Genomic DNA, 17,464 nt, shown 5'->3' on the forward strand with positions numbered 1-17,464 from the left:
AACAAAGAAATAAAGAAGAAAATAATAAAATGTTCTTGGAAATTGTAAAAAATAATATTTTACCTTTGTAAGTACATTATATTACATGTAAAAACTTTTTAAAACCCATAATCTTGAAGAAACTAAGATTCCAAGAGATAAAACAAGTTGCCTTAAGTAATCTAAAACTGAGCTGTGACTCATTCAAAATTGCTGACATCCAAAATTGGTGACACCAATTCTAGTTCAGTGAAAATTTATTCACCTATTACTGCCTTTCTTGAAACCGTATTGGTGTTATTTCTCCTCCTGTTCTTACCTAAATATCTCCTACTTCATCCCATTTGAGGACTTTTATTAACTCTTCTACTCAGTAACTGATTAGAAGGGATCTCTAAAAAGTGAAAAAATTCTCGTGACATAGGCAAGATGGTATAATAGGAAAAACTGGACTCTCTTTTCTATCACAGAAACATCAATTCAATAGGAATAAATGGATCAATTCCCATTATGAAAAATTCAGAAACTAGCAGAAGGGCTTAGATTTAGTGTGTAAATCTAGCCACACTAAAACCAGTAGTAAAAGCAGAAACACCCTTGTGCCATAACCTCTACCATTTGCACAGTGCTATACAATTTAGAAAACATAATTGGCTGGAAACTTCCCAAATCTAGGAAGAAAAATGTACATTCAGATCCAGGAGGCCCAAAAGATCTTAAATAAAATTAACCCAAAGAAATTCACACTGAGACACATTATATTCAAGATATAAAATGTATAGGAGATAATTTTGAAAGCAGTAAGAGAAAAACAACTTGTTATGTACAAGGGGATGATTGTAAGACTACCCAAAGATTTTTTTAGCAGGAATTTTGCCCTGCCAGAAGGAAGTGAGATGATATGTTCAAAGGGATGAAAGAAAAAAAAAAATCTGCTGGGAAGATACTATACCAGGAAAACTGCAGTTTTTGTTTGTTTGTTTGTTTTTTGTTTTGTTTTGCTTTAAAGAGAGAAACAAATACTTTCTCAGACCAACAAAAGTTGAGGGAACACATTACGACTAGAATTGTCTTACAACAAATCCTAAAGGGAGTTCTTCAACTTGAAAAAAAAGGATGCTAAACCACAATATGATAGCATAAGAAATATAAAACTCATTGGTAAAGGTAAATATATAGACAAATACTTAATACTATATATTAGTGTAACAATGGTAAGTAAATCAATTTAAAGATCTGTTAATGTATAATAATATAAATAGATGTTAATTGTGACATCATAAGCATAAAATGTTTATTAGAGCTTTGAGAAGTGTAGAACTTTGTATAAGATTGATGTTGTTTTCAACATAAAATAGATTGTCATATTTTAGATAAGACCCCTATTAATCTCAAAGAAAATACCTATAGACGTTACACAAAAGAAAAAGAGAAAGGAATCAAGACATGCCAATAACAAACACAAACACATACACACACACACGAAAGAAGGCAGAGCAGGAAAAGAGAGACAAAAATAAAACAAGTAACAAAATGGCAATAATAAATCCTTACATATCAATAATTACTTTAAATGTAGATTAATTAAACTTCCCAATCAAAAGACATAAAGTGGCTAAGTGAATAAAAAAATAGGACCCAAACGTAAGGTATCTATAAGGGGGTCACTTTATATTTAAGGATACATATAGGCTGAAAGTAAGGCATGGAAAAGATACTCCATGCAAATGATAATGAAAAGAAGCAGGAGTGGCTATACTTATACAGAAAAAAAAATAGGTTTAAGTCAAAAAACTGTCACAATAGACTAAAAAATACTATGTAATATAAAATGATCAATCCACTAGAAAGATATAACAATTATAAATGTATCTGCAACCAAGATCACAGCACCTAAATACAGACATTTGCCATGTAACAGTGTTTCAGTCAACAACAGACTGCATATATGACAGTTGTCCCATAAGATTATAGTAAATAGAGCTGAAAAAAATTATATTAGCTGGTGACATTTAGCTGTTGTAACACTATAGTGCAATGTGTTACCTTTTCTATGTTTAGATGCACAGTTAGCATTGTGTTGCAATTGCCTGTAGTATTCAGTACATTAACATGCTATACATGTTTGTAGCCTAGGAGCAATAGGCTATACCACGTACCCTAGGTGTTTAGTAGGCTATACCACATAGTTGTGTGTGAGTATACTCTATTATGCTTGCATAATGGTGAAATTGCCAAATGATGCATTTTTAAGAACATATCCTTATTCTTAAGCAATGCATGACTATATATGAGGCAAACATTGACAGAACTGAAGGCAGAAATACAGCAATACAATAGGAAATTTCAATAATAAGGATGACAACCAAACAGAAAATTAATGAAGAAACAGCCGATTTGCACAATACTAAAGACTAAATAGAACTAAAAGGCATATACAGATCATATAATCCCAAACAGGAGAATTTTTTTTCAAGTACACATAAAAAATTCTCCAGAACAGATCACTTATTAGGTCACAATGAAAGTATTCACAAATTCAAGAAGATTGAAACTATGCTAAATATTTTTCAACCATGGTGGAATGAAACTACTAACTAACAGCAAATGAGAGCCAAATCAAGAATGCAATCCCATTTACAATAGCCACAAAGAAATAAAATACCTAGGAATAGATCAAACCAAGGAGATGAAAGATCTCTATAAGGACAACTATAAAACACTGCCGAAAGAAGTCAGAGATGATACAAACAAATGGAAAAACATTCTATGCTCATGTAGAGAAGAATCAATATCATAAAATGGCTATACTGCCCAAAGCAATATACAGAGTCAACATTATTCTTATCAAACTACCAGTGTTATTTTTTACAGAAATAGAAAACACTATTCTAAAATTCATATGAAATTGAAAAATAGCCCAAATTGCCAAAGCAATCCTAAGCAAAGAGAACAAGGTCATTACATTAACCAACTTCAAGCTATACAACAAGGCTACAGTAGCCAAAACAGCATGGTACTAGTACAAAAACAGACACACAGATCAATGGAACAGTACAGAGAAATGAAGCCACATACTTACAACCATCTGATCTTTGACAAAGTCAACAATAACAAGAAGCAGGGAAAGTACTCCCTATTCAATAAGTGGTGCTGGGATAACTTGCTTGCTATAGGCAGAAGATTGAAACTAGGACCCCTTCCTTAAACTATATACAAAAATTAGCTCAGACTTAAAGACTTAGATGTGAGACCACAAACTATAAAAATCCTAGAAGAAAACCTAAGAAATACAATTCTTGACATAAGCTCTGAGAAAGAATTCCTGATGAAGACATCAACAGCAATTAAAACAAAACCAAAAATTGACAAGTGGGAACTAATTAAATTAAAGAGCTTCTGCATAGTCAAAGGAACCATCAGCAGAGTAAACAGACAACCTACAAAATGAGAGAAAATGTTTGCAAATTATGCATCCAACAAAGGTCTAATATCCAGAATCTATAAGGAACTTAAATAAATTAACAAGGAAAAACCAAACAACTCCATTAAAAAAATGGGCAAGGACATGAATAGACACTTCTCAAAAGAAGACATACGTACATCCAAAAAGCATATAAAAAAGTCCAATATCTCTAATCATTAGTGAAATGAAAATTAAAACCACAATGAGATACCATCTCACACCAAACAGAGTGACTATTATTTAAAAATCAAAAAATAACAGATTCCAGTGAAAGTTGCAGAGAAAAGGGAATGCTTACACACTGTTGGTGGGAATGTAAATTAGCTCAGCCACAGTGGAAAGCAGTTTGGAGATTTCTCAAAGTTCCTAAAACAGAACTATGATTCAACTCAGCAATCTTATTACTGTGTATATACCCAGAAGAAAATAAATTATTCTACCAAAAAGACAACATGCACTTGTACATTCATTGTAGCACTATTCATAATAGCAAAGACATGGAATCAACCTAGATGTCCATCAGTGGTGAACTGGATAAAGAAAATATGGTACATACACACCATGGCATACTACACAGCCATAAAAAGAATGAAATAATATCCTTTACAGCAACATGTATGCAACTGCAAACCATTATCCTAAGCAAACTAATACAGGAACAGAAAACCAAATACCACAAGTTCTCACTTATAAGGGGGAGCTAAACATTGAGTACACATGGACATAAAGATGGCAGTAATAGACACTGGGACTACTAGAAGTGGAAACGAGGGGAAGGGGCAGTGCCTAAAATACTAATTATTGGGTACTATGTTCACTAACTTGGAGCTCACTATGTGGACCAGGAACAAGCCAAGGTTGTCTACTCTGGTGATGTCCATTTAACAGAGTACTGAAAGTGCTAGCCAGAGTAATTAGGCAACATAAACAAATAAAAGGCATCCAAATAAGAAAGTAGAAGTATCTCTGTTTGCAGATAACATAATCTTATATGAAGAAAATCTGAAAGACTCCACAAAATCAAGTATGTTAAAACCAATAAACTAAACTAATTTAGTATACCTGAATGCTACAAAATCAATATACAAAATTATTTGTTTTATATACTAATAACCTATACAAAAGGAAATTAGTAAAACATTACATTTATGATAGCATCAAAAGAATAAAATACTTAGGAATAAATTTAACCAAATAAGTTAGACTTCTGCATTAAAAGCCACAAAACATTGTTTAAAAAATCAAATGAGACACAAATGAAAAGGCATCCTTTGTTTCTAGATTGAAATACTTCATACTTTTTAAATGTTTACACTACCTAACATAATCTCCAAATTCAATGCTGTCTCCATCAAAATCCCAATGGCATTTTAGACAGAAATAGAAAAGAAACTCAAAATTCAATGGCCTAAAAGATTCCAACTAGCCAAAACAATCTTGAAAAAGAACAAAGTCAAAGGCATCACATTTATTGATTTCAAAGTATACTTCAAGGCTACATAAATTAAAACAGTACTAGCCTAAAGACTGATATATAGACCAGTGGAACAGAATAGAGATCCCAGAAATAAATCCACACATATACAGTCAGCTGATATTCTACATGAGTGCCATGAATATATAATGGGAAAAGGATAGTCTCTTCAATCAATGGTGTTGGGAAAATTGGACAGCCATATATAAATAATAAAAGTAGACCCTTACACCATACACAAAAATCAACTCAAAATTGATTAGAGACGAACAGAAGACCTGAAACTAAAACTCATAGAAGAAAATATAGGGAAAATACTCTTAAAATTGGTTTTGGCAATGATTTTATGGAAATAACACCAAAAGCACAGACAACAAAAACAAAAACAAGTTCAAGTGGAACTACATCAAACAAAAAAAGCTTCTGCACAACAAAAGAAAAAATCAACAGAGTAAAACGACATCTTACAGAATGGGGGAATATTTTTGCAGATATCTACATGATGAAACATTAATCTTGAAAATAAGAAACTCTTAAAACTCAATAGTAAAATAAAACTAATAACTTGATTACAAAATGGGCAAAGGACTTAAATAGACATTTCTCCAAATAAAACATAGAAGTAGTCAAATGGTATATGAAAATATGCTCAATATCACTAATTATCAAGGAAATACAAATCAAAAGCACAATTAAATATCACTCCACAACTGTTAGGATATCTATTATCAAAAAAAAAAAAAAAGAAAGAAAAAAAGAAAAAGACAAGTGTCGGCAGGGTTGTGAGGAAATTGGAATCCCTGAAGTACACTACTGGTAGGAATGTAAAGTGGTATAACTACTACAGAAAACAGTATACAATTTCCTCTAAAAATTAAAAATGGAACGGCTGTATGATCTGGCAATTCCACTTCTGCATATTGATCGAAAGGAATTAAAATCAGGATCTCAAAGAGATATTGGCATTCCCATATTAATTGCAGCACTGTTTATAATAGTCAAGATATGGAAACAACCTAAATGTCTGTTGACAGACGAATGGATAAGGAAAATGTCATATATAGATAAAATGAAATATATTCACACCAAGAAAAAAAAGAAAATTCTGCAATATGCAGCAACATGGATAAAGCCTGAAAACATTATGCTAAGTGAATTAAGCCAATCACAGAAAGGTAAATACTACATGATTCCACTAAATGAGGTATCTAAAATAGCTAAGCTGCCAAAGGCAAAGAATAGAATGGTAGTTACCAGGGGTTGGTGGAGGGAATAAGGGAATTGCTAATCAATGGGTATAAAATTTCAGTAATACAAGATGGATACGTTCTAGAGATCTGCTGTAAAACATTGCATCTCTAGATGCAGGATTCATTTGTTTGATTAAATTAGTGATTTCTCTGTTGTGAACATATCATGTTACTCTTGATGGATGGGAGGAGTGAAGAGTAAAGTGACACTATAATTTTAGCATTCATTTCTGGACCATATTAAGTGACAGAAAAAACATTCTGAAGCATGCTGAAGGACCTTAATATAATTCTCACTAGTGTAACAATGAAATTTACAAGCACTTAGCGAGTTATGTTCATTAATGAATATATCACCATAATTAGGAAGACTAAATCTATCTTATTTTTTCTTCTCTGCTATGATATATTATTATAAAAATTAATTTTTAAAATGCCATGTTGGAATGTACTTTAGCACCATAAATATTTTAGAAACATTGCATTATTTCTAGTTCATGGGTCTTTTCCCTCTGTGTTCAGGTACAGGTGGATTTTAGGCCACTGGATCTGAATGGAATACTTTGTATTGTTTATGCTTCAAATATGTGAGAACTATTCCCATAAGATTCCCAGCTCCTTCTTCTTAAGTAGGTGAAGACCTTTATGTGGTAAAAGGCTTTGAATTGAAGGTCCCAGAGTGTTTTTTTAGCCCATCCCAACAATAGAAACAGTTACCAACCATACAAGGGAATAAACAGAATGGGAAATAATAGGAAACTTTTGAACATGTACAGGGCTAGATTAAAATTATTTAGTAGGAATGATAGCAAATCTTCTGGAGAAGAATAGCAATGTTTTCCTTTCATCATGGTTATTTGGGGCTTTGTGAAAATGATCAAGTAAATTTACAGGGTGAAGTCTCACCTCTACAGTTAGTAACTGTTGTCCACAGGCCCCATAGATGAAGCTTTAATTGCTGAAGCAGTGTTGACAGGGTAGAAAATTGTCAGGTATTCACAATGTTTGTTGGGACAAAGCATTTTTAGACCACCAAATAAAGCTTCTATTTAAGATTTGGCAAATGGATAAAAGTGGGCAGTCTTAGAATATTTGGCCACAGGCCCTCACCTCATATTTAAAATTTCTAGCTTTTCTTCTCACACATTCTAAACTGAAACTCTTCTCCTCTGCCCTCCCTGCAGTTCCAAGGCTCTGGGTCACAGCTCAGCCCAAGGCTGCAGTGAGCATGAGGGAGGAAAGAGTGCCTGCAGCAGTTTCTCATCCTGCTCCCTGCGGTCTCTGAAGTCCCTGGCTTATGGCTATTCTCCTGACATGTCCAGTTCCAGGCCCTTCTCACCCTTACCTTGAAGTACTAATGCAAAAAGAAAGACAAACGCAAACTGCTGCAACCTAGAGATTTGACAAACTCATCCCAAACTAGTCACTACATACATTTTCTCACAGAAGTCTGCAGGTTTGGGAAGAATTTGTTAGATTTTTCGAACTTCTGACTCATAGGGTCAACTTGTGGCACACAGCTTAATCACAGGGTACAGGGACAGTGGAGAGAAAGAGGTACAGGTCAAGTTAAGATTTAAAATTGGTCCATTTATGGCCATCTAGCAAGTTTAGAAACCACAATGAATGCATGTCAATAGTAACAAGTGGTATTTCTTTTATTATTACTTCTATTTTATAATAGGTACATATATTTCCAAACTTTCACCTTTAACTTATTTTAACTTTTCTCATTTTTTTCCTGCTCAGATATTTTACATTTTGTATAAATTTTCCAATCATATATTTTATAATTTGTGATTTTGTTTTGTTTATGAAACCCTTTCTTGTTTGATAGTCATAAAGGTACTATGCTCTATTTTCTCCTATTTTAAAAGTTTTAATTTATGAAAAATTTTTAGAACTTATGTGTGGTTATGGTACTTAATAATCACTTTTAAAAAGTCAAATAATAATTATCAAAACATTATTGGCAATTCCTTCCCCCATGAAAGTGCTACATTTTTGAAATATCAGCATAGAAGGCATATTTCCATACACACTCTTTCAAACACACACACACACAATTATACACACAAATGTATATCAAGATTTTTTTTTTACCTCAAAAACATTATTAATATGAATGGGACATAGACAGCCAAAGTCCAGAGCTGCTTAGCAATGGCTTACCTGAAAGATGGAGCACAGTAACACAAAACAGCACAGCAAGGAAAGACTTTCACATGCTATTGGTAGACTTACAAAAATAATAAGCCATAGGTAATCAGAGGGTGAGTTTATGTTACTCCCCATAAATTTTTAAATTTAAGTTTATTACTACTATAGTTAAAGGCCCAGATGCACAAGGATCAAGTGTAATGTTATAACATTCTCAAAAGAACACAGTAATTGAGCTTCCGAGTGTTATTTTATTTAAAAAACCAACCAATAAAATAAAAACTTGGAGGACATAAAAGAGCAACACAATTTCAGTGGGAAAATTGTAAGTTATAAAAAGAGAAATTAATAATAAAGCAGTATTAGACAAATGTAACTAAAATAATTCAGTATCCAAAAATGACAATTCATCCATTTTAAATAAGGACAGAAGTTATCAATTGTTTTAGCAGATCAACATAATGAGGCATTATATATGTATGTGTATGTGTATCTCTATAGGCACATATATACATATACACCCATAGACACACACATAAAAATTCAGGTTAAAACAAAAATAGCACAAAATACACCAGGTGAAAATTAAAATAAAACATTTTACAGGTGTTTCACTAAGCTTATAAAATAAACTGTTAGACTTCATAAATCTCTAGCATATACAAACCCCTCTGACATTTGCTATGTTATCAAACAAGATAGTAAACTCCAAATGTGTAAATATTGTGGCTGTTCAAATTGCTAGTACCATGACTATTAAAACTTGCAGACAATAAAACATATAACTAAGTTACATTGGTTTGCTGTGCACAAACCTGACATTTTCCCTGTTAAAGGAAAGTCATTACTATATTTAGTTGCCAACCCACCAGTTCATACCTTACTCTGTCCTTGAAAATAGAAGCCACTTTTGTACCCAGATCCTAGGAAATAATTCTTATAGGTCATCTTTTATTATGATGATGGTTTCATGGGTACATATATACACATATATGTCAAACTGGTCAGGTTGTACAGTTTAAATATGCACATTGTATTGTCTGTCAATTATACCTCAATAAAATTATTTTAGAAATCTAAAAAATAGAAACATTTAGTTAACTTCTGTATACATATATATGATCAGTGATATTATACTTTTAGATGTGTCAGCACACAGAACAGTGAATGATTAAGATTGCCTCAATTCTATTGCTAACATACACACACACACACATATATATATATGAGAGTAATATATTTTTCATGTATAAAAACCACAACCTTATTACTGAATACTTTCTTGAATAACCTTCACCAAGGTAAGAGGTATATTAAAGATCTAATAGAGTATCATTAAAAATTTCAATTGGTTCTAAGATTCCAATTAACTTTCATTTACTTTTAAAAGGAATTATTGCTCTGTGCTAATGTTTTTTTCTCAGTTAAAATGAATCAAAATGAAGCATACAAAGTTATTTCACAACTGTGACACATATTTCATTCACCACTATCACTGGAGAACCAGATTAGAAAATCATTCTCAACAAACAAATGAAAGGAAGAATGCTATATTTTACTTTTTCCATTCTGAGACAACACTGAATGGAAAAGTACTTGGGTCCAATGCACATGTCTTCACATCATATTATATTATTGGAATAAATTATTGTAAATCCAGGCAAAGATGCCAACACAACAAACTCCCAGCAAACTTAAGAAGTTAATTATAAGCCATATGGAAAATATGTTTTTCATGTACTACAAAAAATTACCACAAGAACTTGGCAGTAAGCAAAGAGATGAGAGATGACAGCAGGGTGGAGAGGTGGTAAGGGAAACCAATGCAAGTATCTTCACATACTGGAAGGGCTAGAACGTGAGAAAAGGAATTGATTTATTTTGGTTGCCTCCAGGGCACAAAATTTAAGCCAAGGTTTGGAAAACATAGAAAGAAAAATTTCATTGTAGTATAAGGACAGATCTTTCAGAGTTCAAAAGTGGAATGACCTGCTTTGGGATATTGGGAGTCCTACCTCTCTGTTGACTTTTAAGCAGACTTTGTTCACTGTTTGCAAACATCTGGAAGAGATTTGTGCATTAGATGAGTGCTGTATGATTGAGAAGACTTACTACTCTGAGATATTTTGGGGTCTATCATTCATTATCTATTCCTAAATATTTCACCCTCTTCTACAAGACACACTAACTCGGTGTCTGTTGGTTTCCCACAGAAGACATCATTTCCAAGTTTTGTTATCACAACACAGACTCCAGATAATTCAGGCTTTTAAAAAAATCTATCATTTTTTCACTGTGAAACCAAAGTAGGAACACAGGAAGACGGCATTTCAAATTTGAAAGACAGAACACAAAGCTGTGCTTCCCTGTTAGTAAAGATATATATAAGTCATCAGAAATAAATATTAACAGTCTGGATGCATACAGGTCTGTAACAGGAATTAAAATAAATATTTTCCTCTGTAATGAGAACATTTTACTATCATGTTTAACAGCTAAAAGTATAGGCTAGGTTTTCTCAACCTATAACGTGTAAAGTGTTTTAATGACACAGACCCCTGGACCCCACCTTTTAAAAAGTCTGATGCAAAGTTCTAAATAAGGCCCAGGAACTTACATTAAAAATATGGACCACACATGATATAGGGTCTGTGGCAAATAGTGCTAGAAGACAATGACTGAGAGAATTTCTCAATGTCACCCTTTGTACATTCTTCAACATGCAGATGGATGTTTGTTAAAATTTCATTGAATGGATCATCCAGTCTAGTTAGTTCAGTATAGTGAGGCAGTTATTAACATGGACTCCAAAATGAGAATGCCTTCATTAAGTCTCAAATGTATCATTTATTAATTATACTTCTATGGATAAATAAACTTTTATTGCCTCAGTTTTCTCATTCGAAAATGGGGATAATATGAGTATCTATGTTATAATCTTGTTGTAATTATTAATGAGTTAAATGATGCATGCCAAGTGTCTAGAAAAATGTCTGGAACATTCAAAGAGCTCAATATAAAATAAAGTTAATTATTAATATCCTTTATGACCCATAAGGGCAAAACGTTTTTCAAAATCAGAATCTCAACAGGGATCAAGCAAAAATTCTGTATGTTTAAATAAATTAATTTTCATCACTTTCCCTCCTAGTTTTCCAGCTCAAAATAATCTCTTCTTTGAGACTATGCTGAAAAAATTTGTATTTCAAATAAGGGCTTATTTAGGCACTTGAACATATTCAAACCTTCCTGTAGCTCAACTCCATTAAGACATGTGTAGGATGGTTCTCCATAAAAGGAATAATAAAAGTCAGACTCTTTGAATTTCAACCAAATGTTAAATGCATAAGTCATATTTGTAAGCATACAAAAAATTTTCTATTCAATTAAAAAAACCACCATTCAGCACTTCAGTCACTAGCCAGAGACCCCAACTTGAATCAATAGCCATTTGACTCTATGCAAAGCTTGTCTCACACAAACCTCGGAGTGGAAAAGGGACATGTTAAGTAGCCTTCTTGTCCTCAAGATTCTTCAAGTTCTACTCCTGTATCAGACAAACAGGGGACCCCAAACCTATCAGTCCATGGCCTGTTAGGAACTGGGCCATACAATAGGAGGTGAGTGGCCAGTAAGCGAACATTATCACCTGAGCTCCACCTCCTGTCAGATCAGTGGTATTACATTCTTATAGGAACATGAACCCGATTGTGAATTGTGCATGAGTGGGATCTAGGTTGCTGCTCTTTATGAGAATTTAACTAATGCCTGATTATCTGAGATGAAGCAGTTTTATTAAAACCATCCCTCACCCCACTCCACCCCACTGTCAGTGGAAAAACTGCCTTCCAGGAAATGTCCCTGGTGCCAAAAAGTTTGGGGACTGCTGAGATAAGATCAAAGGAAAATATCTTCACATTATCTTAATGGGCGTTGTATTCATCTGTTTTCACACTGCTATAAAGAACTTCCCTGAGACTAGGTAATTTATAAATAAAAGACGTTTAATTGACTCACAGTTCCACATGGCTAGGGAAGCCTCAGGAAACTTATCATCATGGTGGAAGGGGAAGCAAACACCTTCTTCACAAGGCAGCAGGAGAGAGAAGAGCAAAGGAGAAACTTCCAAACACGTATAAAACCATTAGCTCTCGTGAGAACTCACTCACTATCATGAGAACAGCTTGGGGGAAACCGTCCCCATGATCCAGTCACCTCCCTCCCTAGACACATGGAGATTACAGGTCCCTCCCTCAACATGTGGGGATTACAATTGGAGGAGATTTGAGTGGGAACACAGAGCTAAACCATATCAGGAGTCATTATTTTAATTTCTTAGAATAATGCTTTCACAAAACTATGATTTAAATTGTTTCTTTGTAATAAAGGCTTTATGTAAAAATGGTCCATAAGAACATTATGAGAGGCTGGGTGTGGTATCTCACACCTATAATCCCAGTATTCTGGGAGGCCCAAATGGGTGGATCACTTACCTCCAGAAGTTTGAGACCAGCCTGGGCAACATGGAAAAACCTGGTCTCTACTAAAAATACAAAAATTAGCCAAGCATGGTGGCAAACGCCTGTAATCCCAGCTACTTGGGAGGCTGTCAAATGAGAATTGCTTGATACTATTTTAAACGATTTTCAGTGTCATATATACCTTATACATAAATAAAGTAAGCATCCTCCAGATATATAATGTACATAGGAATAAGCATTACAGAAAGAAATACTTACTCACGTATAGTTTCTCACTATAATAATATTAAAGTATATTAACAACCATAACATCTATTAACATTTACTAGGCCTTCACCATGCACTAGGTAATATACCAAGCATCTGTATGTTTCCATAGTTTTTCTCACCCAAACTCCTATTGTATGGACAGTATTCTTATCATAATTATTAGGTAATGAAAGTAAGTTTTAGAAAAATTAAATGCCTTCATCTAGGATTCTGATTTTCAAGTGACAAAATTAAAATACAGTATGAGTTCATTTGACTCCAGATCTGGTTTTTTTTTTTTCACTCTAAACAAAAGACTTACTAACATTAAAGGTATTATTATGAGAAAAAATAATTTCAATTAAATAAAGCAGAAGCTCCAGATTATTTATATCACTTTTCAGAAAGACAGACCCTTATCTCCCAGTAAGTATGTTGAAAAAGCCCACACAGATGATACTACCTTTGGAACCCTCTGTTTTCTGTGGTCCTGTGGAACTAGGCTTTATTACCAATGATCATGCATGCAGGACACCCAGAAAAAATCATTTTCTCTATGTGGAAAAATTATTCAGTAATGCTACAAAGGATCATGTTACAATGGACCACATGAGTACAGTTTTCAATTCCTATCATTTGACTGGTGAGATACTTGACAATGTAGTTGTCAAGTAATGGCTTTTCTTGGTAGTGACTTATATAAAAGCCAAAGATCCAGTAGAAACGTGAAGCAGAGATCAAAAGTTTACATCCTGAGGTGTTATATTCTCTGCTTATGACAGAGATAAAGAAAATTGCAGAATTTATCCTTGGGACATCTTTACCTAAATTTTCAACATGTTATCAGGTTATTTCAATCATTTCTCACAAGAAACCACAAAGCTTTGGTCAGAATTGAGCACTTCAAAATAGAATCATCAGTGAGACAAATGCCACTAGTACTATTTATGGCTTCTACAAGAAGTTAGATGTCATAGAAATATGTACTGACTTTTGACTATGAAGAGGCACTTTTCATGTCTATCCTCTTTAATGCAGATCAAATCTTTAAAAGCAATCAACATTAGAACATCTATTTGTCCACTGTGTTGAGAAAACATTGATAAAATATGGGTTATTCTTTGATTTCTTAGTTCAAGTGTGAACATAAGAAAGGCATCAGTGAAAGCAAAAAAAGAAATGAAAACAAAACAAAACAAACAAAAAAAGTTATCAATTTCCTCTAAACCACTTGTGAATGTACAAAGGGCAATTTCTTCTAGAATCTAGTCTGTTAGGGATTACCTTCTGCCCCTCTATCACTGTGCCATTTTAAAGATTGAAATGCTGATAGCATGTAACCTGTAGAGATAGCTCTTTGATTCGTAACATTGTCTGGCTGTTGACACAATGGTATTCAGAACCTCCGAGTTTATTCAATGACAAATAATTACCAACTTTGATGAAACTGTTGCTCACCATACAAGTATCTAGGTGGCTATCTCATCTAGGAATACATATGACAAAAATCAGAATTGATTTTTCTTGGATGCAATACCAAACAGAAACAAGTGTGTTTATTCAAATTCATAAAGATGAGAAAACAATGACCAAGGATGACTATATTCTTAGCAAGTGTGAGCTCACATAATTGTCCATGATGTATGGCACTGCTCGGAAGGAAGAAAGCTCACATAATGCCAAAAAGATTCTCAGTAGGGCTGCTTTGATGCCATTATAGGTAAAAAGAACAATATTTGAGCTAGGAAGATTTTGGATGTGTTTTCCAGAAAACCGGGAATTATTAAGCTGTAGATGATTAGCAGAAAGACAAAATGTCTTCCAAGAATTCACCCAAATTCTAGGCCATCAAAATAAAGTCTTCAGGAAAATATTTAAAAATTCAAATTAAAAGATTAACAATGAGTAAATGAATTCAATAAAATTATGAACTTCCTGGGGGAAAATATCAGATTTTCTTCATCCATTCATCTGTTGACAGACACTTGTAAAAATTTATGAGATTCTGTCTTCTGTAACCACATGTATGGAACTAGAGGTCATTATGTTAAATGAAATAAGCCAGGCACAGCAAGACAACCTGCATATTCTTGCTTATTTGTGGGAGCTAAAAATTAAAACAATTGAACTCATGGAGATAGAGAGTAGAATGATGGTTACTAGAGGCTGGAAAGGGCAATAGGGTGATGAGAGGGAAATAGGGATGGCCAATGGGTACAAAAAATAGAAAGAATGAATAAGCTCTAGTATTTGATGGCACGACAGAGTGCCTATAGTCAATAATAATTTATTGTACTTTTACAAATAACTAAAGAGTATAATTGGATTGTTTGTTACACAAAAGTTAAATGCTTGAGGTATTCAATACCTCATTTACCCTGATGTAATTATTACGCATTGAATTCCTGTATCAAAATATCCCATATGCCCGATAAATATATATACCTACTATGTACACTCAAAAGTTGGCATTTAAAAATTTTTTGTAAATCAGACTGTTAGGGGAGTCTGGCAAGATGGCTGAATAGGAACAGCTCTGGTCTGCAGCTCCTAGTGAAACCAACGCAGAAGGTGGGTGATTTCTGCATTTCTAACTGAAGTACCTAGTTCATCTCACTGGGACTGGTTAGACAGTGGGTGCAGCCCATGGAGGGTGAGCAGAAGCAAGGTGGGGCACTGCCTCACCTGGGAAGAGCAATGGGCTGGGGAACTACTTCCCTAGCCAGAAGAAGCCCTGAGGGACTATACCATGAGAAACTGTGCTATTGAGCCAGATACTACACTTTTCCTATGGTTTTTGCAGCCCACAGACCAGGAGATTCCCTCCTGTGCCTATACCATCAGGGTCCTGGGTTTTAGGCACTAAACTAGGTGGCTGTTCTGGCAGACACTGAGCTAGCTGCAGGAGGTTTTTTTTGTACCCCAGTGGCACCTGGAACCCCAGCAAGACTGAACTGTTCACTAACCTGTAAAGGGGGCTGAAACCAGGGAGCCAAGTGGTCTTGTTCAGCAGGTCCCACCTTTATGGAGCCCAGCAAGCCAAGAACTACTGCCTTGAAATTCTTGCTGAAGACAGCCTGGCAGGATCAAGCTTGGTGCAAGGAGGGGCTTCCATCATTACTGAGGTTCCAGTAGGCAGTTTTCCCTTCACAGTCTTAAGGAAGCCAAACTCAAAGCAAAGCAGCTGTGGCCAGCCTGCCTCTCTAGATTCCTCCTCAATGGGCAGGGAATCTCTGAAAGAAAGGCAGCAGCCCCAGTCAGGGACTTATAGATAAAACTCCCATCTCCCTGGGACAGAGCACATGGGGGAAAGGGTAGCTGTTGATGCAGCTTCCACAGACTTAAACTTTCCTGCCTGCCAGTTCTGAAGAGAGCAGCGGATCTCTCAGCACAGTGTTCAAGCTCTGCTAAGTGGCAGACTGCCTCCTCAAGTGGGTCGCTGACCCCCATGCCTCCTGACTGGGAGATACCTCCCAGCAGGGGTCAACAGACACCTCACACAGGAGAGTTCTGGCTGGCATCAGACAGGTACCCCTCTGGGATGAAGCTACCAGAGGAAGGGACAGGCAGTAATCTTTGCCATACTGGAGCTTCCACTGGTTATACCCAGGCTGCAGGGTCTAGTTATAACCCTTGTAGGGTCTGGAGTGGACCTCCAGCAAACTCCAGCAGACCTGCAGAAGAGGGGCCTGACTGTTAGAAGGAAAACTAACAAACAAAAAGTAATAACATCAATATCACCTAAAAGGACACCCACTCAAAAACACCATCCAAAAGCCGTCAGCATCAAAGATCAAAGGTAGATAAATCCACAAAGATGAGGGAAAACCAGAGCAAAAATGCTGAAAATTCCAAAAACCAGAATGCCTCTTCTCCTCCAAATGATTGCAACTCCTCTCCAACAAGGGCACAAAACTGTATGAAGAATGAGTTTGATGAGTTGACAGAAGTAGGCTTCAAAAGGTGGGTAATAACAAACTCCTCTGAGCTAAAGGAGCATGTTCTAAACCAATACAAAGGATCTAAGAACTTTGAAAAAAGGTTACAGGAACTGCTAACTAGAATATCCAGTTTAGAAAAGAACATAAATGACCTGATGGAGCTGAAAAACACAGCATGAGAACTTTGTGAAGCATATGCAAGTATCAATAGCTGAATCGATCAAGTGGAAGAAAAGATATCAGAGATTGAAGATCAATTGAATTAACAAAGCATAAAGACAAAATTAGAGAAAAAAGAATGAAAAGGAATGAATAAAACCTCTAGGAAATATGGGACCATGTGGAAAGACCAAATCTGTGATTGATTGGTGTACCTCAAAGTGATGGGGAGAATGGAACCAAATTGGAAAAACACTTCAGGATAGTATCCAGAAGAACTTCCCCAACCTAGTAAGACAGGCCAA

The 17,464-nt window shown here is 34.9% G+C and overlaps 1 protein-coding gene across 1 annotated transcript in view; it reads right to left on the minus strand.

Moving 5' to 3' along the window:
- Positions 1-17,464, minus strand: part of TMEM232 (transmembrane protein 232) — a 260,718-nt gene that overhangs the window by 171,892 nt on the left and 71,362 nt on the right. The gene's annotated exons all lie outside the window — the stretch shown is intronic.

This window comes from Rhinopithecus bieti, unplaced genomic scaffold (assembly GCF_001698545.2).
Source record: "Rhinopithecus bieti isolate Rb0 unplaced genomic scaffold, ASM169854v2 scaffold_18126, whole genome shotgun sequence".
Taxonomy (NCBI): Eukaryota; Metazoa; Chordata; class Mammalia; order Primates; family Cercopithecidae; genus Rhinopithecus; species Rhinopithecus bieti.